The sequence below is a fragment of the Apodemus sylvaticus genome, chromosome 12 (genome assembly GCF_947179515.1).
Source record: "Apodemus sylvaticus chromosome 12, mApoSyl1.1, whole genome shotgun sequence".
NCBI classification, from domain to species: domain Eukaryota; kingdom Metazoa; phylum Chordata; class Mammalia; order Rodentia; family Muridae; genus Apodemus; species Apodemus sylvaticus.
In genome coordinates this window covers 64103369-64129432 of record NC_067483.1, presented here as the reverse complement: position 1 = coordinate 64129432, position 26064 = coordinate 64103369, and the positions used below count along the sequence as shown (strand labels likewise).

At 43.7% G+C, this 26064-nt stretch overlaps 1 protein-coding gene across 9 annotated transcripts in view; it reads left to right on the top strand.

The window, feature by feature from the left end:
* The first annotated feature begins 6954 nt into the window (after nt 1-6954).
* Nucleotides 6955-26064, top strand: part of Ralgps2 (Ral GEF with PH domain and SH3 binding motif 2) — a 126726-nt gene continuing 107616 nt past the window's right edge. For 2 of the 9 annotated variants that reach the window (XM_052200593.1, XM_052200583.1), the window contains exon 1: nt 7235-7327. The gene's annotated coding sequence lies outside the window, so the exon portion shown is untranslated. Of the gene's footprint in view, nt 7039-7229; nt 7328-7967; nt 8090-8170; nt 8373-8705; nt 8843-26064 lie in introns of those variants that run through there. The other 7 variants (XM_052200585.1, XM_052200584.1, XM_052200587.1 and 4 more) reach the window with 7 other exon arrangements.

The following is a 26064-nucleotide window of genomic DNA, read 5'->3' as shown; positions in this document are numbered from 1 at the left end:
CTTTGGCGTCTCTTGTTCTCCTTGTCTGCAGAACTCCCCTCCAGTCACTGGTAATCTTTCAGGTCAGGACTCTGTTGCTCTGAATAGGTGGTATTCATTTAACATAGAAGAACCCTTCAGAAGTACAGTTCGAGGTACCTACTGAAAAAGAAAATCGCAGTTTTGAAGTGGAGAAACCACAGATGTGAGATTTATACGAATCACAAGCTGATGTGCAGGCTGCTTATTGATCACTTATGAATACATGTCTATAAAAAAAAAAGCAGCACAGCCAGCCAGTCTCACAGTTTACACAGCCCACCCAAGACGTTTCCCGAGCCAGGTTTTCAGTGGGCACGACAGTGACCGGACACGGGGCTGGCTGGGACGATGGCTCAGCTGCTTTGGCTTCCTGCAGATGACCAGGGTGCTGTTCCCAGAATTCATATCAGGCATCTCACAGCTGCCTAGTAACTCTAGTTTTAAGATCCAGTGACCTCTGACCTTCCCTTCTCGTCCTTCCCTTTCCCCTTTCCTTCCCTTCCTTTCCTTCACCTCCCCTCCCTCCACTCCTCTCCTCTCCTCTGTTCCCTTCCCTCACTACTTTGTTTTGGTTTTGTTCTCAGTGATGTTTGGTTACGCACAACAAGCAAATGTTTGATGACTTATCTTGCACTGCTCTAAAGCTATGGTGGGAACTGAGGTTGGCTTGCCCATTTCAGGCTATTGGTTGCTAGATTCTTCTAAGGTCCAGGCCCTTCCTAACGATGCCACCCTTTAATACTCTTGGGATCTGTCTGTTTTTCTTCCCCAATTCTGAAGTTACAGGAGTTCAGTCATGTGGGTGCTGGAGATTCAAAGTCGTGGCTTCGTGTTCATAGGCAAAGGGGTTCTTAGTGGCTTAGCAACACTCCTAGTCCTCCATTTTAAGTTTTCGTTTATTTGAAAAGATTTTGAAAGCAGTTCAATTCTTTAGAATTCTTGAGCTTCCATAACATAAGTGAATTATAGAAATTATTTTAAACTAAACATGCTGGGTATTTTTTCATACATTGTTAGCATCCACTATATTCAGTATTTTCTAAGCCTCATCAACATATGCTATATTGTGCTATGATTGTGCTATGATTGACAAGGGCACATGTGAAGCGGTTTTACTGGGAACAATATACCATGGGGACATGAGTCAGAATGCCTGGATGCCAACTTTGCCACTTCTCAGTGGCATGACTCTGGGCAAGTCATTCAAGTCATATTGTGAAGATGTATTTTTAACAGACAGACTTTTCAGGGCCATCATGAGACTTAAGGTGACATTACATAATTGTAATGTAAGGTGACATTACATACATTGGCTGTCATGCCTCTCTATTGGAAGTGCTCAATTAAAAAGAATGAATCTAAAGAAAGTCATGGATTATCCTGGTCAAGAACTTAGTCTACTGGGGGACTTAGGAAATGTATGTGGTGGTGTGGGGTGTGGGGTGTTGAACTGGGTGGTGCAGAGGTCAGTATTCATGATACAGCAAAAATGGTGTAGAAGGACCAGTTAGTTCCTTGTTTAAGATGAGAGATGGCTCACTGTTTAAAGGGGATTGCTACAAGTCTGATGACCAGAGCTTAGGTGCCCAGACTCACATGAGAGAAGGAACAAACAACTCTGTCTTCACACAAGTGCCGCAACACATATATGCGTGTACAGACACACATACACAATAAATAAATGTATAAGTAAATAATTTTTTTTTTTAGGAAAATGATGTAGGAAAAAAATCTGTACCAGTTGTCTAAAGCAAGGAGGTCAAGAGGAAACACTCCTTCTGCCCAGGGGCTGGGATTACCAGCCGAGGGCACACCTCAACAAAATGAGAACTTTCCTATTGTTTACAAAAACCCTTTGAGCAGGGTGTGGTGGCACAGGCCTGAAATACAGAATTTGGGAAGAGGAAACAGAACAAGCCAGGAATTTAAGGTCATTCTCTGTAGTAGAGTGAGCTTGAACTCAGTTTATACTACACGAAGGTCTGTCTTCAGAAACCAAAACTGAAAATAAAATACCTTTTATTGGACATAATTCTGAATTTATAGAAATGCCTACTCTTTATCCAGTCACCTGCTGTTATAATTTTATCATTACATATATTTGCATAAATAATAAATGTAGGCACCGTATTTTTATTTATTTATTTATTTTTGGCTTTTTGGATTTTTTTTTTCAAGACAGGGTTTCTCTGTGTAGCCCTGGCTGTCCTGGAACTCACTCTGTAGACCAGGCTGGCCTCGAACTCAGAAATCCACCTGCCTCTGCCTCCCAAAGTGCTGGGAGCCACCACTGCCTGGCTGCCACTGTATTTTTAAAAATCATGTACAAACCCTGGCCCTGCACTTTTGACTACTTCAGTGTATATTTCTGAGAATGCAACTAGTCATTTCTAATGTCAGTGACCTTAACGTTAGTGAAAGACTGTAATTGACCTACCATGTTTCCCTGTTGACCCAGCAAGGCCCTTCATTTTTGCTTCCTATGGAAGCCCCGGCCCAATAGCTTATGTATCTTAGTGTCGCACCACGCCCACTCTTGTATTTCCATGGTGTTTGTCTTTCATGACATTAGCATGCCCCAAAGACTGTTCACCCCACTTTGTAAAACCGAACCAGATGTTGCTCACTGGGGACCGAGCATGCCATTTAGGTGCCATCTCCAGAGAATCAGATCTGAAGGCAAATGATGTCCGTCTGTCCCTCATCTGTGATCCAACTATGATTAACTAATTTTGCCCTTGTAGCTAATAAAGTGGATGTACTCACTAAGACCATGAATGCATTTGGCTCCTTGTATCTGCCTTCCCAAAGATTCACCAATGGTTCTCCCCAATCTCTGCCACTTACTGCATAATGGTCTTTCTCCTACTCCATACTCTACCATAAGAATATTTTTTTATTCCTATTAGTAGGTAGATTTTTTTTAAATTAATGGTAGGAGACAAAAATCAGGGACTCACGCATGTCATCGGTACCCTACTACTGACCTCTATCCTTAGCTAAGCTGTTTATTATTAGTATGGATGTATGAATTCCTTTAAAATTTTGCCATCTTCTTGATATTTAAAAAGGAAATGGATGTGATATTGGACAATGAACTTTTCTTTCCACCACATCTGAAAGTTTTGCTTAAATTTCTCATAAGGAAGCTTGAATAAAATTCACTTACTTGGAAAAAAGCTATCAGGTAAGTGCAATTATCCAAACTTAAAGACAGGACAAAAGGACTTTCTGCTAAATAAATGGCCCCTAGGCGGAGCTGTGTTTTTTGGCATTTTTGTTTTGTTTAAAATACTACTTGTTATTCCAGAGTACACCACATGCTATAAGGTACTTCAGAGGGGTGTGTGTGTGTGTGTGTGTGTGTATGACTATAGCAAGGCTGTGCTATAGTAGTAGGGACAGCACCAGGACAGCAGAAAACTCAGTTCTCAGAGCCAGATCCGTGATGCTGCAGAACAGAGTAGCCAAGACTGTCTATTGAAGGGTTGTGAGAATAGATATTCTAAGCTCCTGAGAACATCCAGTATTACATCTGGCATGTCCGGGAAAGGCTCCTCTAATCTGTGCTGATTACTGTGTGTGATATGCAGACTGACCCCAGGGCCTTGAACACGCTAGACAAGCGCTGTGCTGTTGAGTTACAAGCTGGACGGTATTTTATTAAAGGGAAAAGGTAGTGAAAGTTCAAAGAAAAACATTCAATGAAAATGTTTTAAACTGTTTCTAGTACTTCGAGATGAAAACCAAGTTTATCTAGAATAATTATCACCAGTCCCTCAACAACTTCTTTAACAGTCATCTCAGATAAATAATTGCTGAAACTATTCTTTTTAAGACTTATTTCATGTATGAGTAGAGACGCACATATAGATGAGTATGCTCTCTTCAGACACATAGAAGATAGCATTGGATGCCATTAAAGATGGCTGTGAACCACTGTGTGGTTGCTGGGAATTGAACTCAGGACCTCTTGAAGAAGCCAATGCTCTAAACCACTGAGCCATCTCTCCGGCCCCTGAACTTGTCTTCAATACTGAAAAACATTTAAAAGTTCAAACACTTATTTATACATAAACTTGCCGCCAAGGAGAATTCCAGGGAAATACTAAACCATCTTTAATAAATCCCCGCTGATTCATGCCTGATTCAGAATTGACACAGAATCCCTCCTGTAAGGATAGCTTGGTTTTAAATTACTTAATATGTCGCTCAGAATTGAGTAGTTTGTTGATCAACTTTGTTAGGAAACTATAGCACTATAGTCTTTCTCCACTGGGAGTCTAGTGGCCTTTCCTTAAACTGTTTTCTGTGGAACCCTTGGAGGTCCTTTCTTACATCCCTCCCTCCCAGGGAGTTTTGAATATCCTGCTTTGCCTACATTTTGGATCAGAGCATTGGAACCATAACTGACAGGTTTTTTCGAGATGCCTGTCTGATTGGTTTTGACAGTGAGATGCATCGTTTGTTGATCTGCTGTTTGCTGTAGTGGTGTCTTGCCTTTGAAGCGCTAATTCTCTATCTAAATGGGTCCCTTGGCTTATCCTTTGGAAGTAATGCATAGTAATAAAACTGTTACACAATGGTGACTCCCCTGAAATGACTTTTAAGTGTATTGAATTGTTATCGATTTCTATTTTATATAATAGCATTTCTGTTATATCCATTAGCATTTTTTTGTTCTAAGATTCTGCATATTTCCTCTCTTTTGGCAAAAGCAAATAGCTCTCATAGAGCAACTTACAGAACTACAAAAAATATAATGCTCTGGGGTAAAGAATATGTATTGCAAATAGTCATTGCTTCATTTACATATAAATGGATGGGGAACAGGCTTTGAGAAGTAACTCATGGTTTATAACAACAACAAAAACATAAAAGGATAAGCTGCTTTTTATCCTTTTGGTTTTTGGAGCTAGGGTCTTATTCTGTAGCCCAAACTGGCCTGGAACAGAAGACAGCCTCTCATCTCAACCACCTGAGCCTAGGGGTTACAAATCGAGTACCACACCTAGTTTCTCTTTTTGTGTGTGCACATGTGGGCACCCAGGCCATAGCCTGTGGGGAGAGGGCAGCTCTCACTTTCCACCTGACTGAGGCAGGGTCACTCATTTCTGCTGACAAGTTTCACAGTTGTATATTCCAGGCTAACTGGCCCAAGAGCTTCCAGCCAAAAGTCAGCTGGCTCTACCTCCCATTTCCTTGCAGGACCTCAGGGCCTATACATCCTTGCCACATCTAGCTTTTCACTCACCATGCAGGGATTGAACTCAGATCCTCAGGCCTGCTAGGTCATCATCATTGCCTCTTAAAGTCATCTTCTCCCAAGGGTTGTTTTTTTTTTTTTTCTTCCCCTTAATATAATTGCACACAGAAATTCCCAACCTTATCAAGTTCAGAAAATACTGAGCTCTTAAGGTTAATAAAAGTGTGGTTTTGCAGGCTGTCAACATGAGCAACCCATTTTGAGTGATTTATTCCAAATTCAGACATTCTGTAGGCATAGGACTCTCCGGTATAAACCCATGAACTCTTGGGCTTTTCTCTTCAAAGTTGGAGAGATTTTATTGCTTTTACAGTAAACTGTGAAAATTACTGGCAGATGTGGAGACCTGGGATCTTTGTTTTTATGAAGCTCCAATTCAAAGTAGCTGCAAGACATTTATACCTCCCCAAGGTTCCTTATTTTTCCTATTTTAAAAGTAGTTAATAACTTTGGACAGTGGTTTGTGTGTGTATGTATGTATGTATGTATATATTATTGTTGGCACATAACCATCTACCTATTCCTTAATCTCTTACTAACTTGGGGAAAGAAAGATCAATCATTTACTCAGTAACTCAAAGGTTTTTTTCCCCCTCTCAACTGTTACTTCAGTTTGTCTGTTGTTTCTTTGGGACTTGAAGCAAATAGAATCTAAGTGAAAACTCATAATTCTCGTGAAGCCTTTTTGTAGAGTTTCTTAGCCCCGCCCTCTTTTCTTTAGTCTATGCTCTATTGAAATTTTCTGACTGTTTTTTCTTCTTTTTGGTTTCTGTGCATCTATCAGTGATTCCATCACTACTGGAGAGACTTCCAACAGAAAATGGGATAAAAACCAGCACTGGGCTTTATCTCTTTCTCTTGATTTGTTTCTATCTTACACTTACTTTTGCATGGGCGTGACCTAACCAAGGGGATGAAGGAGCATTCTACCTCTCCACAGAATGCAATCGAAGGGGACAGTTGTTAACTTTCTTCTGCATAAAAGAAGAACCCATTGTTTTTATTAGTTATTATAGGGAGGACGGTAATCAAACGAACACTTTTGGTCCCTTCACAATCTAAACTCGGTGCTGCTAGAGAATTGTCCCTCCACTGCACATTGCCTAGAAAAGGATCGCATCTATTCCCGAATGACCTAATGATACACCAAGGTGGCTCACTGAAAACCTTCCACTAAGTCACACTGCATCAAATGGTGCTAAGTTTAAGTAGGCCACCTAGGTGCACCCCGTGAAACAACACCTTTCCATCCCCTTCCAGTCACAGGAAAAATTTCACCTTTTAGAATCACGTTCCCGCAATGACGTGAAAATACAGTTCACCTGCAACTCATCAATCTGGGACTGGGGGATGCCAAATATTGTTATTTGCTCATTAAAGCAGGGGCAGCCACCCTGCTTAACACCTAAAGAGGCCGACCCAATACTTCCGGCATGATAATGTGTGAGAGTACTGACTCCATCATCTAGGATCCCACGGCTGTGGGGTGACTCTTCACATTTGCAGCCCCTCCACTTGTCCGCCACGACTCCTAAGAACACCGCCCGCGTGGGCTGGGTATTTGATCTGGGGGCCAAGCGTTTCCAGACTTTTGTCCTCCGGCCTGAGCGGTGAGCAGCGCCCGCGTTGCAGGCGCCCACGAGATCCCGTGCGGGAGCAGCCGCGGGGCCCCACCTGTCCGTCTTGAGCCCTGCAGCTCGTCCTTGCGGCCCGTGCTGCGGCTGCAGCTGGTGCACGCGCCACGGACACCGGTACGGGCGGCAGTTGGCCTCGGCAGGCACAGCTCGGCGTCCGCAAAGTGCGCCGAGACCCCGGCGACCCGGCGTTCCCGGCCGCGCGAGCGCGCTCGGTTGGTGCGCGCGCCGCTCCGCCCCGCCCGCCCGGCGCGCGCCCCCTGCGCGGCCGGGGTGGATCCGGCGCACTCCCCTCCCCCGAGCGCCGGCGGCGGCGGGCGCTGAATGAGAGACGCCGACTGCTCGGCTGGGCGAGCGCTGCCTCGGAGCTGCGGGCGAAGCGGAGGCGACGGCCGCGGCTGCACAGGTCGGCGTGGCGGGCGGCCGTGCGGGGAGGCGCGGGCAATGGCGGCGGCCGCCGCGGTGCGCAGCGCGGGAGGGCGGGCTGCGGGTCGCTCGCGGTCCCGCGGTGGCGGAGGCCCCGGCGTCGCCTTAGGCTCTCAGGTGAACCGGGGCCGGGTCCCCCGCCGCGCCAGCCACACCCCCTCTCGGGCAGGGCGCCTGCACCCCTCTCCGAGCCGAGGCGGGTGACCTGTTGCGGGGCCGAACCGCCCGCGGAGCGCGGGGTGAGCGGCGCCGCCGCTGCGGAGGCCGCGCGCGGACATGGAGGGGGGGCTCCCGCACCGCCGCGCTATCTGCCCGCAGCGCCCGGAATTCCTTTGCTGTGTGGGCTTAGGCGGGCTCGTAAACACCGGGCTTGGGAGGCGATGGGGAGCTGACCTGGAAGGGAGCCCGGACCTGTGCGCTGCCGCGGCTCCCCGCCCCCCTCGAAGCGCTTTTCCTGCCGCCGCCGTGTGCGGTGTAGACGCAGGCGGGTTTCAGGGTGCGTGGGCGTGTTTGGGAAGAAGCTGCGAGCTGATAGGAGGTACCTTAGTACGAATGTTAATTTGTTTGAGCTGGGAGGGGTGAGGGAGGAGTAAGAAAGGGGCCTGATGGTGGCTGTGGAGGAGGGGCGTTTGCAACCCGAAATCTTTCTGCAGAAAGCGCTCCGACGAAAGCATCCAGCGCCCATTGTTTAAGATCGGAGGATGAAAGCACGGGCAGCAGTTAATTGAGCCTTTGCTCGTAGGTGCTCTGCATCCCCCGCACCTCTTCTTATAATGTTTAAGTAGCTATAGAGCTTTGTTTCGGTGTCGGTGTTTGTTTAGCAGTTGTCTTTGGTGTTGTTTATGTAATGTTTACCATCCGGTGGGCTCGAGGTCGTGTGTCTTTGAAGGGAGACTATTAGAATATTGTGGAACTTTTCATTCCTAGCATGAAGGAGTACCGCAGTGCCACAGTTCTTTAACTTGCAAACTGTAAAGCTTGTCCCACCCAGATATGATTGTTTGGACTGTAGCATCATAAATATAGTAAGTGTAATATTGTTACTGCAGAAGTGGGATTTATAACCGAACAGTATTTTAATAATAATAATCTCTAGTGAACGTGTGTAGTCATGAGGCTGCAAAAATGTGGAAAATTACTTGTCTTAGCCAAGTATATACATTATGTGTTTATTAGAGTGTATACATTAATGTGTTTGTTAGAGTTCCCTTGAGTGATTTAAGTGTAGTTATTTTGAGTTTAAATTCTGGCATTGTGATTTTAAAATAGTAAAACCTAGTCCATTCTATCTCACCATGCATTGATTTCAGGAATTTGGCTTTTTCTGGAAATACTCTTCTCTGTCTTTTTTTCACCAGATTGCAGCAGAAGTTGAAAGATCTGCTTGTGTGTCAAGATCCCAGTATACTTTTCTGATATTACAGTATCAGGGAGGATACGCCCAAAAAATCTGAGAGAAAATAAAATTTAAAAGATAGCTGTGAACCAGACATGCGTGAGTAATGCAATTTGCGTGCATTTAAAAAAAATGAGCATACCGTTTTTAGTTTATTATGTATTTATACTTAAAATTGGGGCAGTAGTTGCCTTCGGTGGAAGATGGCTTTGTTGGTAATATTAATTTGATTGCAACTTGAAACTTTGTTTTTTGAGACAGAGTCTCACTGTAGCTCTAGCTGTCCTGGAATTCACTACCTAGACCAGGCTGGCTTCTGACTGGCTGAGATCTGCCTGACTCTGCCTATGATGTGCTGGGATTAAAAGTTACTTTTAAGCTTTTGTCCAGAGGCCCGATTAGTCCACACACATGGAGTACATCAGCTTACGGCTGTATGCTGATAGATGTGGGGGGATGGAGATAAAATAATAAGTGGGCAGGCCTGTCAGTTTAAAAGTCGAAGTAAAAACTCGTGATGCCTTTTGAGTTAGGATATTGCTTGCATTTTTCCTTCTGAGAATAGAAGGAACTGTTAGTGAATAAAAGAATCAAGATAGTTGTCTTAAACTGTGCTTCTGTTTATACACAGTTAGGTATCTGGTTTCCAAACATACTCTAAATATACTCTACCTGGAGTCAGAGGGCATGTGGTTTACATGTGGCTAAACAATCTCTTGGTTTATATACTCAAATGAAATGTGTATTTATACTCTTCTCTTGGTATTTACTTGTTTGTAAGAGTCTTCAAAAGAAGTAAACCGACACCCTCCCTCCAGGGAAACAGCATTCTATCCTTCTGTTAAAAGAAAAATCTTACTGGATTTGAAAAGTCTGGTGGGAAGAGATTAGTTTATGCTCTGATTAATAATCACGGTGACACACATTGGTGTAGTATTCAGAGCTTTAAAAGTATTTATGAATATGTTACTCCTTAGGACTGTCAGTAATTAACCTTTACCCTATGCAGGTGTTCTCTCCATCTCAGAGTAGGAAGCCAACTATCAGTAATCATACAGTGACCTCAAAGACTGTTGTGTTCCTAGAGTGTGATGCCCTGTCTCTGGAGTGTAGACTTTTTGGGAAGATGCACAGCTGAAGACTTAGAGTACTACTAGCTTCCAGAAGCTTCCAAGAAGCTTTTAAACGCTAATCTATTCGTTGAAATTGCCTTCATTTTCTCTAAAGCCCTGCCTTCCTTTGATGTGGAAAAGGAACACATAGAAGCCTTTAGAATAAAATGCGCTAAAATGGATTCTGTTTTTTGAATGTGAGCTTTTGCTTAATGTTTATCTTTTGAGATAGATACCTCTGTCTGCATTTCACACTTTTTTTTTATAGGTATTTAGTGTTCAATGAAAATATAATTCAGATGGCTTGAAATAGGTCCCTTGGAAAAGAGTGAGCTTACTGCATTACTCTATAATTACTTCCTTAAATGTGTTTTAAATTCCCATTAGTTCCTTTTTAATGAGAGAATGAAGATTGGATATGATAAAACTTCAGTATTTTTTAATGAATCTGTATGCTTTCCTTTGTCATGCTTTATAGTTTTATTTTCTTTGGTTCTCAAGTTTTATTCAAGAACTCATTCTAAATATTCCAGATGGGTCTCATTCACCAACCTCCTCTGTCCTCCTCCCTCCTCTTTTCCTGCCCCTTCCCTGTTCCCTCCTCCTCTCTTAGAAAAGAACCTCACGCTTAAAAAACAGTGTTCAGTAATCGTCAGAGATTATGGCCAGAGAGTAAAATTATTGATATTAAATGATATGACCACTTTGTTCTTCTTTGAAAAGTTGGTACTTTAACTAATACAGTTGAAAGTTACCCTACAAGACTTTTCGTCAAAACTTTGGTCCATAGGTCATCCCTTATGACCTCCTTCCTACGTCCTGCTTACAGAGCAGCAGTTTTTGATACTTAGCTGTTTCTTGCAGTACTTTGTGTCTTGTTTTCTTTTTTCTGTCATGAGTGCATGGTTCTACAGTTTTATTTTTCAACTTTAGATTTTTCTTAAAAAAAAAAAAAATTTTTTTTAAATATAAAAGTACACTGTCACTCAGATACACCAGAAGAGGGCATCAGATCCCATTACAGACGGTTGTGAGCCACCACGTGGTTGCTGGGATTTGAACTCAGGACCTCTGGAAGAGCAATCAGTGCTCTTAACCATTGAGCCACCTGTCCAGCCCCAACTTTAGATTTTTTTACAGTGGCTTTGCTTTAGGATTCCTATGGTGCCTTGAACTTCCTCTGTTGTCTTCCTGTATTGTGATGTCATGCTTTTGATTACAGGTTCATTGTTTACGTTATTATGGCTCTGTAAATATGTTTAACTGTTAAGCATTGTTGTATACTGTGATTTAATTTCTTGGCATTAGGTTGTTTTCTTTTGTTATTTTACTCACTTTCTTATTTATCTTTACCTTTTTCTATAGTCTGTCCAAATCTACAAACACAGAGTGATAGAGATGCAAACTTTTCAAAAAATCGGGAAAGGGTCTCCTAAGCCCTATTGGCAGTGCTGCTCTGCACTGGAGCTGCACAGCTTGAGACTGTGGCTTCTCATTGCAGGGCAGACAGGGGTCCTGTCTGACAGCATAGGAGCTTGTGCTCTCTGGATTCATGCCCCCCTCCCCCACTCCTTTTTAGGTTTTTCTTGTTTGAGTGAGTTGTATCTTTTGTTGTCTTTAAAATGTCTCACACTTAACAATCCTGCCACTTGAAAGTGAGGCAGGAGGGTTTCTGGGAGTTCCAGGCTGGTCTGGGCCAAAGTGTGACCGTTTTATAACCAAGTGTGCATGGCAGGGCGAACCTTTTGAATTGTTTATGTTGCTGAAAATGCTTTGTGCCGCCTTGATCACTGTCTGGGCTAGGTTCTAAATCAAGATGATAAGATTTCCTTGAAATTGAAGGGAGCATTGTGAATTAGAAGGGAGCACTGTGAAAAAAGGGAGCACTGTGAATAGAAGGGAACATTGAAATAGAAGGGAGCACTGTGAATTTGAAGGAGTTGCTGTATGATTTTCTACGTTCAAAAGTTTGTTGAAAAGTTTTAGTGTCATTCGGAGTTACCTTTACATGTGACAGAGCCTTAAGATTTTTTTCTTTGTTATCAGTTTGTTTGTCTGATGTATTTTATGTGTCCGTGAGTCTTCATTTTTTAAAAATATTATTTATTTAATGTATATGAGTACACTGTAGCTGTCTTCAGACACACTAGAAGAGGGCATCAGATGGTTGCAAGTGACCATGTGGTTGCTGGGATTTGAACTTAGGACTCTGGAAGAGCAGTCAGTGCTCTTAACCACTGAGCAACCTCTCCAGCCCGAGTCTTCATTTTTTTGTACAGAATGCAGTGAGTCATGCAGTCAGTGTACTTTAAAGAGCTGGATCGAGAGCAGTGCAGGTAGAGTGAGCACGCAGTCTTTATTGCTGTTCTGTAGTGTGAAAGCAGCTGTAGGCGCCCTCACAGGTGCTGATCTTGTGGTTTGCAGGCTTGATCTAGCTTTGCATGTGCGTTACCAGCAGAACATGCTACTTTGGAAATGGGAGAGGAGGCAGAATGGACTGAGACATGGTGGTAATCGCTTCACGTCTCCTCTGAGTATTTCTGTTTACTTTATGGGAATTGGTCACCAGTGGAGAGTAAGGAGGAATGGAGATTGTGTAACAGATTTGAGAAGAAAATATGATACCATCAGAGTGATGGACGAATATAGCAGGAACAGTAGTGTGATTGCCAGGTACCCCTGAAGAGATTGTGTGTGTGTATGTGTGTGTGTAAGAGAGAGAGAGAAAGAGAGAGACAGACAGACAGACACAGAGACACAGACACACAGAGACAGACACAGAGACACAGACAGACATGTGTACGTGTACATGTGTATGGAGGTATTTGTTGTAGCCTTCTCCCCTCTTTAAGACAGTATCTGTTGGCTACTGCCACCCTCAGGCTAGTTGGCCTGCTTTTAGATTCTCCTGTCTGTGTTTCCCATCCTGCCGTGCAGCTGTGCTTACAGATGTGCACAGCTGTGCACAACTTTACATGGCTTCTGAGGACTCAGACTTAGGGCTCCACACTTGCACTTCACGTGCTTTGCCCACTGAGCCATCTCCACAGCTCCATGAATTTTGTGTTCAGAACTTTACTAGGAATACTTGTAAACATTTATAAGGTATCTTACTATTGATTTCTAATATGTAAGGTAAAAGGCCCCTGCTCTTCCAGGTCTTGCTGTGAAGTCCTGGATGACCTGGGACTCGCTATGTAGACCAGGCCACCTTCAGACTTCTGGCAGTCTTCCTGATGCTTGAATCCTGGGATCACAGGACTGCTCCACCTCACGCTTGAATCCTGGGATCACAGGACTGCTCCACCATGCCTTCAAGCAGGGTTGTTTTTTTTGTTTTTCGTTTTTTTGTCTTTGATAAAACAGATTGAGAAGCACTTTGTAGTGTCACTGTTAGTTTTTGAAGTTTCTAAAATTTAAGTGTTGAGCTCATCGAGTCCGTGTTGTTATAGGTAACCATAGGTATCTCGTGATTAATACTAGGCTGTGCTGGGTTAATGCTGCTTTGCTGAGCTCTTTATGCCCTCAACACCGCTTCACTTGACTGTGACATTCTCCTCCTGCGCCCAACCCAGCTGCATTCCACGTGCCAGTGTCTTAGAGTTTGCTCTTTAGTTTTAATTTATAAGATTTATGTGTATGCATTTTGGTTTTCTTCAGAGTTTTCCTAAGTTCATAAACTTAAAAAAAACAAAAAGCATTTTCTCTTTTTTTTTTTTTCCTGTTTCTGAAACAAGTTTCCTGGGGCTTATGTACTCTGCTCAGTGTGAGAGGTCAGCAGAAAGGTTGTAAGACTGAGTAGGTCCTAGTGATGGGGTACTTAGATGCACCCCGCATGGACATGGGTGTGTTCTCCCTCAGTCTCACTTAAAAATCCTAAGAGAAAATGTCTGCGTGAGTCTTGAAGGCGAAAGGGTCATTTGTTGTAGTTTTTGTTTTAGTAGAGCAGGAAAAGTCCTGGCTCTAAGTCCAAGAGTAACCATTGGTAGTGTGTATTAACTGTATCTGTTGATTAGGTAGTAGCATTCAGAGAACAAAGGGGCAAGTGACAAGTTAGAAAATGTGTTTGTGCAGGTGGTGGTGGCGCAGGCCTGTAATTCCAGCACTTGGGAGGCAGAGGCAGGCAGATTTCTGAGTTTGAGGCCAGCCTGGTCTACAGAGTGAGTTCCAGGACAGCCAGGGCTACACAGAGAAACCCTGTCTCGAAAAAACCAAAATCCAAAAAACAAAAAAAACCCGAAAACGTGTTTGCAGTATTTAACTCTGCCGGAGGGCTTGCAGTGAATGTATTTTAAAGATACATCATTGTGAAAACATAGCAACAAATGGGTGAAGGATCTGAAGAGGTGTTTACAAAAGGAAATGTCCTAAAGACCAAGGTAACCGAAGTCCTTGCCTGTCAAGTTCAGAAAGATTGAGTTGAAAATGAGAATTCAGTGCTGCCCCCAGAATGACATTAAAGAAAATGCTTGAAGCACAGAGTGCTCTCTCTTCTGTCTGTGAAAAATGGCTACTGTATTCACAGGGGCTTGCAGGCCAGCATTGACTAGACCAGAGCTGCAGAGGTCCAGAATTATGCTTGGACAGCAACTGTTGCTGTAGTGTAACCTGCAAGGCAAAGCTAGAGTGCATAACACAGCTGGCTTGCTACTAGGACAGGTCCACTGGCTGCCAAAGGGGCTGTTTGGCTGGCCGTCATCCGCTCCAGGCAGCCAAGCACCAGGGAAGGCTCTAACAACTGTCAGGGAGTCAGATCATCCTGCCCTGGCTGAGCTTATGTAATAGAAGTAAATACTCAAGGGCTGCTTACAACAGAGATCTACCACGGACTTCAGCAGTGCCTGGTATTACTTACCAGTGCTGCAGTCTTAGCCAAATATAGGTTGGGTCTTTTTGTCTGTCTCAGACATAATAGAAATCAGACAAATTACAAGTCCATTAGTACAGCTGACAGACTACATGTACATAGGGGAAAGCCTAAGATTTCACATCCTTGGAGTAAGTGAAGGATTAAGTGTCTGCCATTGAGGCTACAAAACATCTGGTCACAGGACAGTAGTGAAAAGCACCGGACCCCTTTTACCCACACATAACCAGGTGTTCTCTAGTGTTTAATTTGTGTTTAAAAATCAGAATGATTTAACTTTCCTTAAAGAAGGACAGATACTAGCTTAAGCTTAGCTTCTTAGTTTCTTTTGCTGCTTCCAGTCTCCCTGAATTCACTCTCCTGGTTGAGTGGTTTCGTTTGAGCTAGCTTTGGACCTGATATCCCCTTGCCTCTGCCTCCCAAGTGCTGAGATTGTGGGCATGCATTTCCTGACCCTGGATTTTGCGTGAAAACAAATTGTATATAGTAGTGGACTCAGTGTGGGACTCAGTCCTCCCATCATGCACCAATCAAAGTGAGCCCTGTCTGTGTAGTCACCCTGCCAGCAACTATGTACATTCAGGGGGACTTGGTGTGTGCATTGGTTCTGTCTGTCTGTCTGTCTGTCTGTCCCCCCCCTCATGTGTGTGTGTGTGTGTGTGTATGAGTATGGGGGCGTGGAATCTGTGTGTGGAGATCAGAGTACAACTTTGTGTATTCGTTTCTCTCCGACCTTTTTGTGGGTTCTAGGGATTGAACTCAGGTTGCCCATTAGCTGTGGCAAGTGCTTAAACTTGTTGCATTGTCTCACCAGTCTTAATTTCTTCAGTTTTATCTGTTGTGACATGACTTTACTATATTTTGATTCTGAGTTGCTTCTAGTGTAGATTCACTAGATAATATACATCTAGGAATAAAAATAAAAATGGCAGCACCCTGACAAGAGAGCGTAAGGGGTGAGAAAACGGATACCTTGAAATCAAACCTATCTTTGTTGTTAGTAATACAAGTTTTAAAATTACTTAGTCTGTTCTGGAGAGATGGCTCAGTGGTTAAGAGCACTTGTTGCTCTCTTGGAGGGCCTGGGTTCAGTTCCCAGGCTGTCTGTGACTCTAGTTTCAGGGGATACAGCACTTCTTAGTGTACCCACATAGATGCAGATGAAGCATACACATAAAGTAAAAACTAATCTGTTGATGAAGATTTTTCTGTGTTAAAATGTATTGCTGAGCTAAATCTCCATCCCAGTTTCTTCTTTTGTAAAATGAAACATTTCATAAAATGATACATATTCACTGTATAACTAAATGAAAATTCTAGGGGTCCGGTGCTTTTCACTACTGTCCTGTGACCAGATGTTTTGTAGCCTCAATGGCAGACACTTAATCCCTCACTTACTCCAAGGATGTGAAATCTTAGGCTTTCCCCTATGTACATGTAGTCTGTCAGCTGTACTAATGGACTTGTAATTTGTCTGATTTCTGTTATGTCTGAGACAGACAGAAAGACCCAACCTATATTTGGCTAAGACTGCAGCACTGGTAAGTAATATCAGGTACTGCTGAAGTCCGTGGTAGATCTCTGTTGTAAGCAGCCCTTGAGTATTTGGACTCACTAGACAGAGCAGTGTCAGTACATAATGCTTCTCTCTGAATTCAGAGATTTGATGCAGCTACAGCAAAGGTACTCTTGCAGCTGAGATCAGTCTGGAGTTTTGGTTTCCTCTTTCAGTTCTGATATAGAGGAATAGATAAGAATTGATTTGAGCTTTCCTGGCCTGGGATTAGTTTAGAATATCCATGTATACTCTGTGGTACTTCTGTGCACGTGTCAATACCTTAATAGACAGTGTAGGATTTGCAGGTGGGTGATTTCAGGTTTGATTAATAGAAGTCTTAGTCTGTACGTGACCAAGAGTTGTTGTTTAGCAGTGACTTTGTCTCTTACAGCTTGGTGTTTCTGTAGGTTGTACCCTGTCTCTTAAGTCAGAATATGAGTGAGGGTACTGAAACGGACATCCTGAGGGGTTTACAGGTAAGCGGCTAATGTTAGCATATTTTAGGTAGTGATATTTTTTATTTACTGTGTATATAGCACTTGAGAATGCTACACAGGCATCACTGTTTACAACTTGGTGAAAAACAAAACTTTACATGTAAAACTAGAGTAAATGACATTAGATAATACACAAGTACAAGTCGACGTGGAGAGTACTAGCATTTCGTGGGCGGGGCACCCAGGAGGGGCGTTCTTTAAGAAGGGCATACCAAGTCCTGTCGGTCCTCATGCCGCAGCATCACATCACTTTGAGGGCTTGTTTGGGAGTGCAGCTTCCTTAGAGGTGAGGGTAGGTTTTGAAATCCTCAAGAATGAAGAAGAGCTGAGGAGCCCTGGGGACATGCACTGTCAGTCACTGACTCTGAGACTCGCACTCCAGTTTCTTCTCAAGGGTGAAGAAAGTTTGTGATTGAAGATGGGAGAAAGCTAAACTGCTTAGAATATGAAAAGAAAGATGTCTCTTATACATTCAACAGCCTTCCTAACAGAATAGCTTTAAAAAAAAAAAGTGATAGGAAGTATCACTAAGTTTTGTCTTTTCCTGTTAACCAGTCTTAGGTAGTTATGTAGCAGAAAAAAATTATAAATTTTTATTGCTAGTAAAAAAGCCAAAAGGTGGAGACCAGAACTCATCTGCCAACATTTTTTTGTTTTGTTTTTTTTTTTGTTTGTTTGTTTGTTTTTTTGTTCTGGAATTCAAACTTGGGGTCTTACATGTGTTAGGCAAGAACTCTTACCAACTGAGCTATATCCTCAGCCAGGCCCGGTGTGATTCATTCCTCTGTGTGTGTTTGGACTTCAGGAAGTTCACAGGACTATCGAAAACTTCTCGTATGTGTGTCTCCAGCCAGTGTAGGTAGCTGGGAGTTGGCTGTAATGCTGACGTCTGATGTGGCCCAGCAGATAAGCTATGGGAATGGACTTGCCGTGTAATTAGAACGAGAACTGAGAGCAGACAATAGGTCTTCTTTCGTTTATTCTTCCAGTACAGCATAGAAGCGCAGATGACCCAAGGCCTGTGTGGTGGAAAGATAGTTGACTCCTAGTTTCACAGGTATCCTCTGACTTTCACATGCACATTGGTTTGTGCACCTGCACACACAAGTACAAATGAATGATAAGGATATAAAATGTCATTTTAAAAAGTGAAAAAAACAGGGCTGGAGAGATGGCTCAGCGGGTAAGAGCACTGACTGCTCTTCCAAAGGTCCTGAGTTCAAATCCCAGCAACCACATGGCGGCTCATAACCATCTGCAATGAGATCAGGTGCCCTCTTCTGGAGTGTCTGAAGACAGCTATAGCGTATCTACATATAATAATAAATAAAAATCTTTGGGCCGAAGTGAGTGGACGGGATTGAACAGAGGTCCTGAATTCAATTCCCAGCAGCCACGTGATGCCTCACAACCATCTGTAAGCTACAGTGTACTCATATACATAAAATAAATAAATAAATCTTTTTTAAAAAATGGAAAAAGCAGTAGCTGTACCACTGACCCATGTTTTAAATAGGTGATGCTGCTGTAAATTACATGATCTCCTTAGTAACCACCAAATGTGTATTTATAGCTGCTCACTTACTATAACTAAACAGATTAGAAAGACTGGCAGGATGTTTGAGCTCCAGATTAGTGGTTTATCTGACTCAGTGTCTCAGACATGCTGATTATCATTCTGGCCTGCCTATGTCCCTGTGAAGTGAATCTGCCTTTTCTACAGTACACTCTAGAACGCCATAGCTATGGTTAATGGCGTATAAAACTGTATTGCAGTAGATGGTTCTCAGTGGACATTTGACTTAAAGGCCACTAACAATGGCTAAAGCTGTGTGACAATATGAGGTTGTTAGGAAAAGTACCATCAGTTATAATAAACATGGAGTTCATTTGCTCTCGGGCTGTGTGAACTGAAGCTGAAAGGCTGCATTATTAGAGTCCTATAAAGACTAGTTTTTGGAATGAAAGTAATTCTAATTAGAAGCTGAATTACAAGACATTTAAAGGTGATGAGGAAGCTGTTTGATAAGCAGAAAAGAGTTGGACATGTCCCCAGACAAGCGCGAGTTACATATTCTGAAAGAAAGGTACAGGACATGTGATGAAGCGTTCTGGTTTTCTGTTACTATTCTTTTGTTTGTTTGTTTTTTGTTTTTTTGGATTTGGTTTTTTCAAGACAGGGTTTCTCTGTATAGCCCTGGCTGTCCTGGAACTCACTCTGTAGACCAGGCTGTCCTCGAACTCAGAAATCCACCTGCCTCTGCCTCCCAGAGTGCTAGGATTACAGGCGTGTGCTACCACCGCCTGGCTTCTGTTACTATTCTTTAGTGAATCCTGTCTTAGTTACTTTCTGTTGTTGTGATAACACTATGACCAATAGCAACTTGGGAAAGGTTTTTTTCAGTTTACACTTCAGACAACAGTTCCTCACTAAGGGAAGTCAGGACAGGTGCTCAAGCAGGGCAGGCACCTGGAGGCAGGGACGGATGGAGAGGCCACAGGCAGTGCTGCTTGCTGGGTGGTTCCCCTGACTTACTCAGCCCAAGACCACCTGCCCATGAACGACACCATCCTCCGTGGTTGGTCTTTCTCCAGCAATCACTAATCAAGAAAATGCACTACCAACTTTCCTAGAGGCGTATCTTTTGGAGTCATTTGTCAGTTGAGAGTCTCTCTTTTCAAAATGACTCTTCAAGTTGCCATAAACCTAGCTTGCACACTACTGCTTTTGAGACCATTTCAACTTCCTACCATCCACCCTCAAAGATTGTCAGCTTTAATACCAGAGTTTTAGCTTTAAAATTCTGGCTCTTTTAACAACTATATTAAGTCAGTAAAGTTTTGTTTTATTGTGTTTGTGAATGACAGAGTCTTACTGTAGCTGAGGCTGACCTAGAACTCACTGTGTAACATTCAAGTAGTCCTCCTGCCTCAGCTTTTCAAGCAATGGGATTACCGGCATGAGCCACTCCCTAGTCTAGGTTCAGGTCATTCAGCTTCCTCTCGCTTCGCTGTGACGTGAGCTTACTCCCAGCACTCTGCTTCACAGGTGACTTGAGAGTGATAGATGCCAAGCCCTTCTAACAGTCTGTCTGTCTGCACAGGGTGGGGTCCAAAAAGGAACATGCATCTTTATATAATGCACTTCGAGGCACTTAGGTTTTCTTTCTTTCTTTTTTCCCATTGTTTAACTGGAGGTTATTTACCTGCAGTCACGTATTTCAAAAAGTAGTACATAGTGTGATCACCAGAACTTGCTGTTTATTGAGCACTAAATAGATACATGGTGGTGTTCTATGTGATTTTTTTTTTGATTGGGGGTGTATTAATTATATTATTAAAATGTATTCAATGCTTTTGTTAAAATTGATTTTTAATTATTTTAGACTCTCACCTCACGCACTCCAATTGTGCTCACCTCCCAGTCTTCCCATGTCTGCCCCACTCCCCTGTGACTCCTGCTCCCTTCCCCCCAAAAAGGAAAAAGCAAGTCCCTTCGTGTTGTCCATGTACCCGCTGGAGGATGGTCAAATTCCTAGTGGCCAGCTCCCCAGAAAGAATGAGTGTGTCTCAGCCTACTCCAGAAGCTACTGAGAAGAGCTTTGTGTGGTGGTCTGGGAGGGGCAGGGCCAGCTTTCCCATATCTACCAACATTAATATGGCTTCAGGCAGCAGCCAGGCCTCAGACCCTGTGTGGGCTTTGGTAGTAACATGGGCTTCAGACGTCAAAACGGCCCCTGGCTGTATCAGACCCACTGTCCACGTATGGCCCTCAGCACCTGAACAGGCCACAGGCCTCAACATGGCCTTTACTGGGTAAACTTGCCACTCACATCAGAGAGTGTCAACAGTGGTCCTTCACGAGGAGGTCCAACCCAGAAAGTGAAGCTTTCCTCATTCCTGGTTCCATTGCTGCCCAGAGCCAGGGGGATTTGGTGGCCAGGTAGCAGGTTGTGGTTGGGTCTAGTACATAAGCCCCAGGCTGGTGCACACTGCCTGGACGACTGTACCCAGCAGCCCTCTACCTGTTACCTCCATCAGGTCTCCAGCTCTGTCTCTGTCCCTTGCTCACGCACAGCTCAGTTTTTCTATCTTTCCCACCTCTCCGTCACGTTTGTGTGTTACAGTGACAACAGCCTACCCCAGCCCCTCAGCACAGGGTGACACTAGGGTCTTCCATGTGTCCTGATGGTCTGTGTATTTCATTGGTATTAACTCAGTGGCTTTTCATGGTAACTTGGTGAAGTACTGTTAGCGTTATTGGAGAAATTGAAGCACAGAATGAGGAATCAACTTGCCCAAAGTTATACACCAGATAAATGGCACTGTGGCGCATTAGTTTTTATTAGTTTTATCAGAATAAGTGTGTGACATTTTGTTACATGACTGAAAAAAAAACCATACTGGAAAACGAGAGATTAAGTTTCTAGGAGTTGTAAAATGTTTAAAGAACCCCGAAACACTCGGGACCAACCAACAACCTGATTTTAAAAAATGTGCCAAATGCTTTATAGGCACATCACCAAAAAGGTAAACTGTGTGAAGAGATGCTTTTATGTTAATTGAAATAGTTACTCACTAGCAAAATGAAAATTAAAATCATAGTAAGCTAGCACCATGGAACCCCGTTCATGCCAAGCATGTGAGAGAAAACTAGGATTCTGTACGTTGTGTTTGGGCCTACCATGGTACAGCCTCCTTAGGAGACGGTTACTAAGATTTTCTCCAGTTATTTCACTCCCAGATATTTGATGGCCATAGCGGACCTTTACCCGGAGTGCTCACAGCACCCTGTTTGTAATAGCTCCACGTGCTCGTGCGTATGTAGGTGAGCCAATGAACTGACCATCGGGACCGTCCACGGGACCAGGCGGCAGGCATAGGAGTGTGAGAAAAGACAGCCAGCAGTGAAGATGACTGTAGAGCAGTGGCTCTCAACCTTCCTAACGCTGCGACCCTTAATACAGCGCCTTGTGTCGTGGTGACCCCCAACCATAAAGTTTTGTTGTTTCATAAGTGTAATTTTGCTGCTGTTTTGAATTGTGAATCTGTTTTCCAGTGTGAATGGGGGGTTGTTTGACCCCAGGTTGAGAACCACTGCAAGTCTAGCTAGGCTGAGTGTGAGAAACCTGACCTTTGGGGGACTGAGCGTGCTCACTGTTTTCATTGTAGAGGTGGAGGTTTTTCATGCATGTTACCTGTGTGTAAAGTCTCAAAATCTATCTTTCTTCCCTTCCCTCTCTTTCTATTTCTTCCCCCCCCCCCCCATGGGTTTTTGAGATACAAAAGATCCTTTGTAGCCAGCCAGTCCTGGATCTCCAGTGTGGCCTTGAACTCACGGTGGTCCTCCTGCTGTAGCCTCAGGAGTGTTGGGATTAAAGGATGGGCCATCATCACTCCTGCCAATATTGCAAGTTGTTTTTAAAAAGTTTAAGAAATTATGCGATAAAGCTACTTCTGTGGCTGTGAAATGGTATAAGATGGATAAAATTATTGTACCTTTCCCATAATTATTTAAATATATACAAAGTAGGAAAAACTTGAACTCGTGTTTTTAGGAGAAAGAGCCTGGCGAGAGTGCATATTCTTCTTGGTGCTCCCCGCACCAGGTGGCTGAAGTGAATGGAGCGAAGTTCGAAGCCTGCCTCTGTGCAAACCCTGTTTGCAGTTGGGGCCCTGTGTCTTCCGGAGGACATTGGGCTTTTATAGTTATCATTGGCATCTAGAGGAGAGAGGCAGTATGTACCACCAAGCAGTCTACTGTGTGAAGCAGAGTCCTCAGCAAAGACTAACCAGTTCCACTGCTGGGGCTTGAGGTAAGAAAGGCTGAGGAAGTCAGCTGACTCCTGTCCTCATGCATTCCTGTGCCGAGTCTGGTAATTGGCAGAACAAGCCGCAAAGCCAAGCCTTTGGAGAGGTTGTGTGTCGGGTCTGGGGGTGTGTGTGGATAATATATTTCTGAGAGGTTGTGTGTCGGGTCTGGGGGGGGGGTATATGGATAATATATTTCTGAGAAGTTGTGTGTCGGGTCTGGGCGGGAGTGTATGGATAATGTATTTCAGAGACTTGGATTCATAAAATAACCATGTCAGGTAGCTCTTCTGCATTGCAGTGATTTCCTAGCTTGTGAGAAGTCACCCCTCATGCAGGGAATTCCCCAACCTTGTTCAACAGAGGCCTGTCAGTACAGCCTCGTTTTAAACTGTGGGCTGAGGTGTAATTTTGGTTTTGAAATAATTAGTGACTGTTTCAAGCATGAAATTTGTATTTAAGACTGATGAATCAAAAAGGCCTCTTTAGTCAGGTTTGTGTTGGTATTTCATAAATAGGCCAGGACTCCATTCTCAGATCAGACACTCTTCTTTTTATCTGCCCCCGTTCCTCCCTCCCCCCCTCTTTTTCTCTTGAGACAGGGTTTCTCAGTATAGCCCTGGCTGGCCTCAAACTCAGAAATTCACCTGTCTCTGCCTCCCAAGTGCTGGGATTACAGGCATGCACCACCACTGCCTGGCAGTTTTTTCTTTTTTATATAAGTTACAAAATTTAGTTTTAACTGATCTTTAAAAAAAGAAACTTTTACCTATTTGCTGAGGTATCCTGGTATTCAGTAATGTACATGTTGTGTAAATCTGGTTCTCTCTATTATTTATTTTTTTGGTGGTAAAAATATCCAAACTCCTTTGCTCTAGCTGTTTGAAATATATAGCATACTATCTATTATCTTTTACCAATTTAAAAGAGCAAGGTAGAGGTGAGAGGAAGATTAGGGACCGCTGGTGACTGGTTGAGGCCCCGAGCCCTCAGGCCTTGCTTATTGGGGGTAGTGACTCCCAGGAGTTTGTGAGTTAAGTGTGATTGGGATGGTAACTGGAGCTTGCTGCTACTGCAGATGGTTGGTATACGCTGAGAGTCCTGTGTTCTCTTCTGTCACATCACGGCCATGTTTGTCCCTAGACCTTGCTTTAGAGCAGGAGTGGCAGACTCTGTAGGGTGCAGTGCTGTTGTGGATCTCTGACTACTCAGTGCCCTGGGGTGAAAGCTCCGAGGGCTGTGCACGGGTGAATGTTCCACCGAGGCTTCCTGCTGTGGTGTCAGCGCTCTTGTCTTTGCTGGTTCCCCTCAGGTAGACAATTGCAAATGGAAGAAAACAGTTGCATTTACCTGTACATTCCTTCCTGTTGATGGGGATGTGGAGTAAGCAAATAGCGTGACTGCTGATGATAGAACAGTCTTAGCCTCTTCATCCCTTACACAGCCCACATGCAGATAGCAAATTCTGGCAAGGTTACCTTTGAAAATAGGCCTGAATTAGGCCTTCCCTCCACATTTGGAGCAAGGCGGAGGGCGGTCTGCTTTCTCTGCTTTTAAGGTTCCCTCTCTAACTTATCACTTGCATATGTGGCTTAAATAACTTTCTAAAATAAAATTACTGTGGCATACTTCTCTCCCTCTCCAATTCCCGTCACTCGGGATACAATTTTTGACTGATTTTTATTAATTTCTTCCCTTTAGAAAATCTTCTAAAGCTGTATGTCCACAAACATAAGGATTTTTGCAAATGTGTATTCAGTACACTTTTTAAAAAAAACCATATTGGACCATCTGTCTGGTGGCCTGGGACATCTCTCCTGATCTTTCCTGATCTTCTCTGAGCTTTCTCAGAGAAGAACACATAATTATTCCCATAGCAGGGGCCTCACAGCAGTCTGCTGAGGTCTGCTGAGTGTGTATAAAGGAGGGTACATATATGCACCCTCCTTTCCTCTCTCCAAAGAACTGTACATGCCATTTTATCCACTCTTAAGGCTTTATACAACATTTTCCCCTGGTGGGTGATAGAGAAAGTAAGAAGAGGACCTGACTGCTGCTCCTAGGCCTGGTGGAGGAGAGTTTGCTGTAGACGTGAGGAAGAGCACAGCCAGAGGCAAACATCTGGGAGAGTCCAGAATGTGCATGACCCTGAGGAGAGGAGGGAGGAGAATCCGGAGACCAGGAGGCCAGAAGTGGGTTAAAGGACTGGCATAGCCAGAATGGCTGGGTTATATAGGGAACGGAGCTGGGAGAAGAGCAGTCCAGCCCCTGGATTAGTTCAGGGTAGGAGGTAGGGTTTGCCATCCAGGAGGACCCTGTCATGGGAGGGGGTTGAGGGGTACTAGGAGAACCTGGCAGCCTGTGTCTGCTGTGATATGCTAATAGGCACTTCAGTTAGCCTTCTGTGCCAGGTTTGAGACTGAGCCCTGGTGGCCATTACACATAAATTTATATTCTGCATGTCTCTGCATAGATTCTACTTGCTAAGAGTCATCTAAGATGTAAGATTTTTCTATGAATACCCTGACATTTTCTCTTTGGCAGACAAATCTGAAGGAGTTCTAGTAAATGAAATGTGACAGAGAAGCCTTCCTTTGGTGGGAGGTGAAGAAGATGAGAAGTGGAACTTTCTAGAGACTATTGAGAGCTTCTCCCCCTAGGCCCTGCAACCCCACTTTACCATTTGTGTGTTAGTATTTACTTTAGAGGGCTCTTAGAACCAATAAAGGACAGTGTTCCAGTGTCCAAAACACCTCACTGTCTATGCAGTCAACTGTTTTCTCCGTCATAACAAGACCAGAAGTGAATGCATCGTCAGAGAGCTGGTTCTCAGTGCTCAATAAAGACAGTCTAGAGCTTCATCTCAGAATCACAGCCACCAATGTGTTGTAGTAGTATCAAACGGAGGCTTAATTTACATTTTCCTAATGACTAATTGATATACCTTTGCGCTTATGCCATATATGAAGACCAGGTGTCTTCCTCATTTTCTTCCCTAATTTTTAAAGACAGGATCTCTCACTGACCTGGAACTCCTTGACTGGCTGGCGAGCTCCAGAAATCTGCCTGTCTCTGCCTTTCCAGCGCTTGTGTTAGCAGCATGCCTGAGGGCTTTGTGTGGCTGTCAGAGATCTGGACTTAGGTCCTCATACTTGTGTGACAAGCACTTTACCCACTGAACCGTCTGCTGCTAGGAGGAATCCCTCAGCTGAGATTAATTTAAGCTGTGTGTGTGTGTGTTTGTGTGTGTGTGTACACTATAAATTATATAAGCATAGTAATTCCTTCCCTAGTATTTTCAGTTACCAAAGTCTGCAGATCTTCAAGTATCCTGTTTTAAATAGTGCAGTAGCTGGACATGATGGCCTAAAATCTCAGGTTAAAAGTAGAGATGAGAAGATTGTAAATTCAAGGTTAGCCTGGCAACATGGGAAGGCTATCAAAAGAAAATAAAATGTTACAGAATTTCATATAGC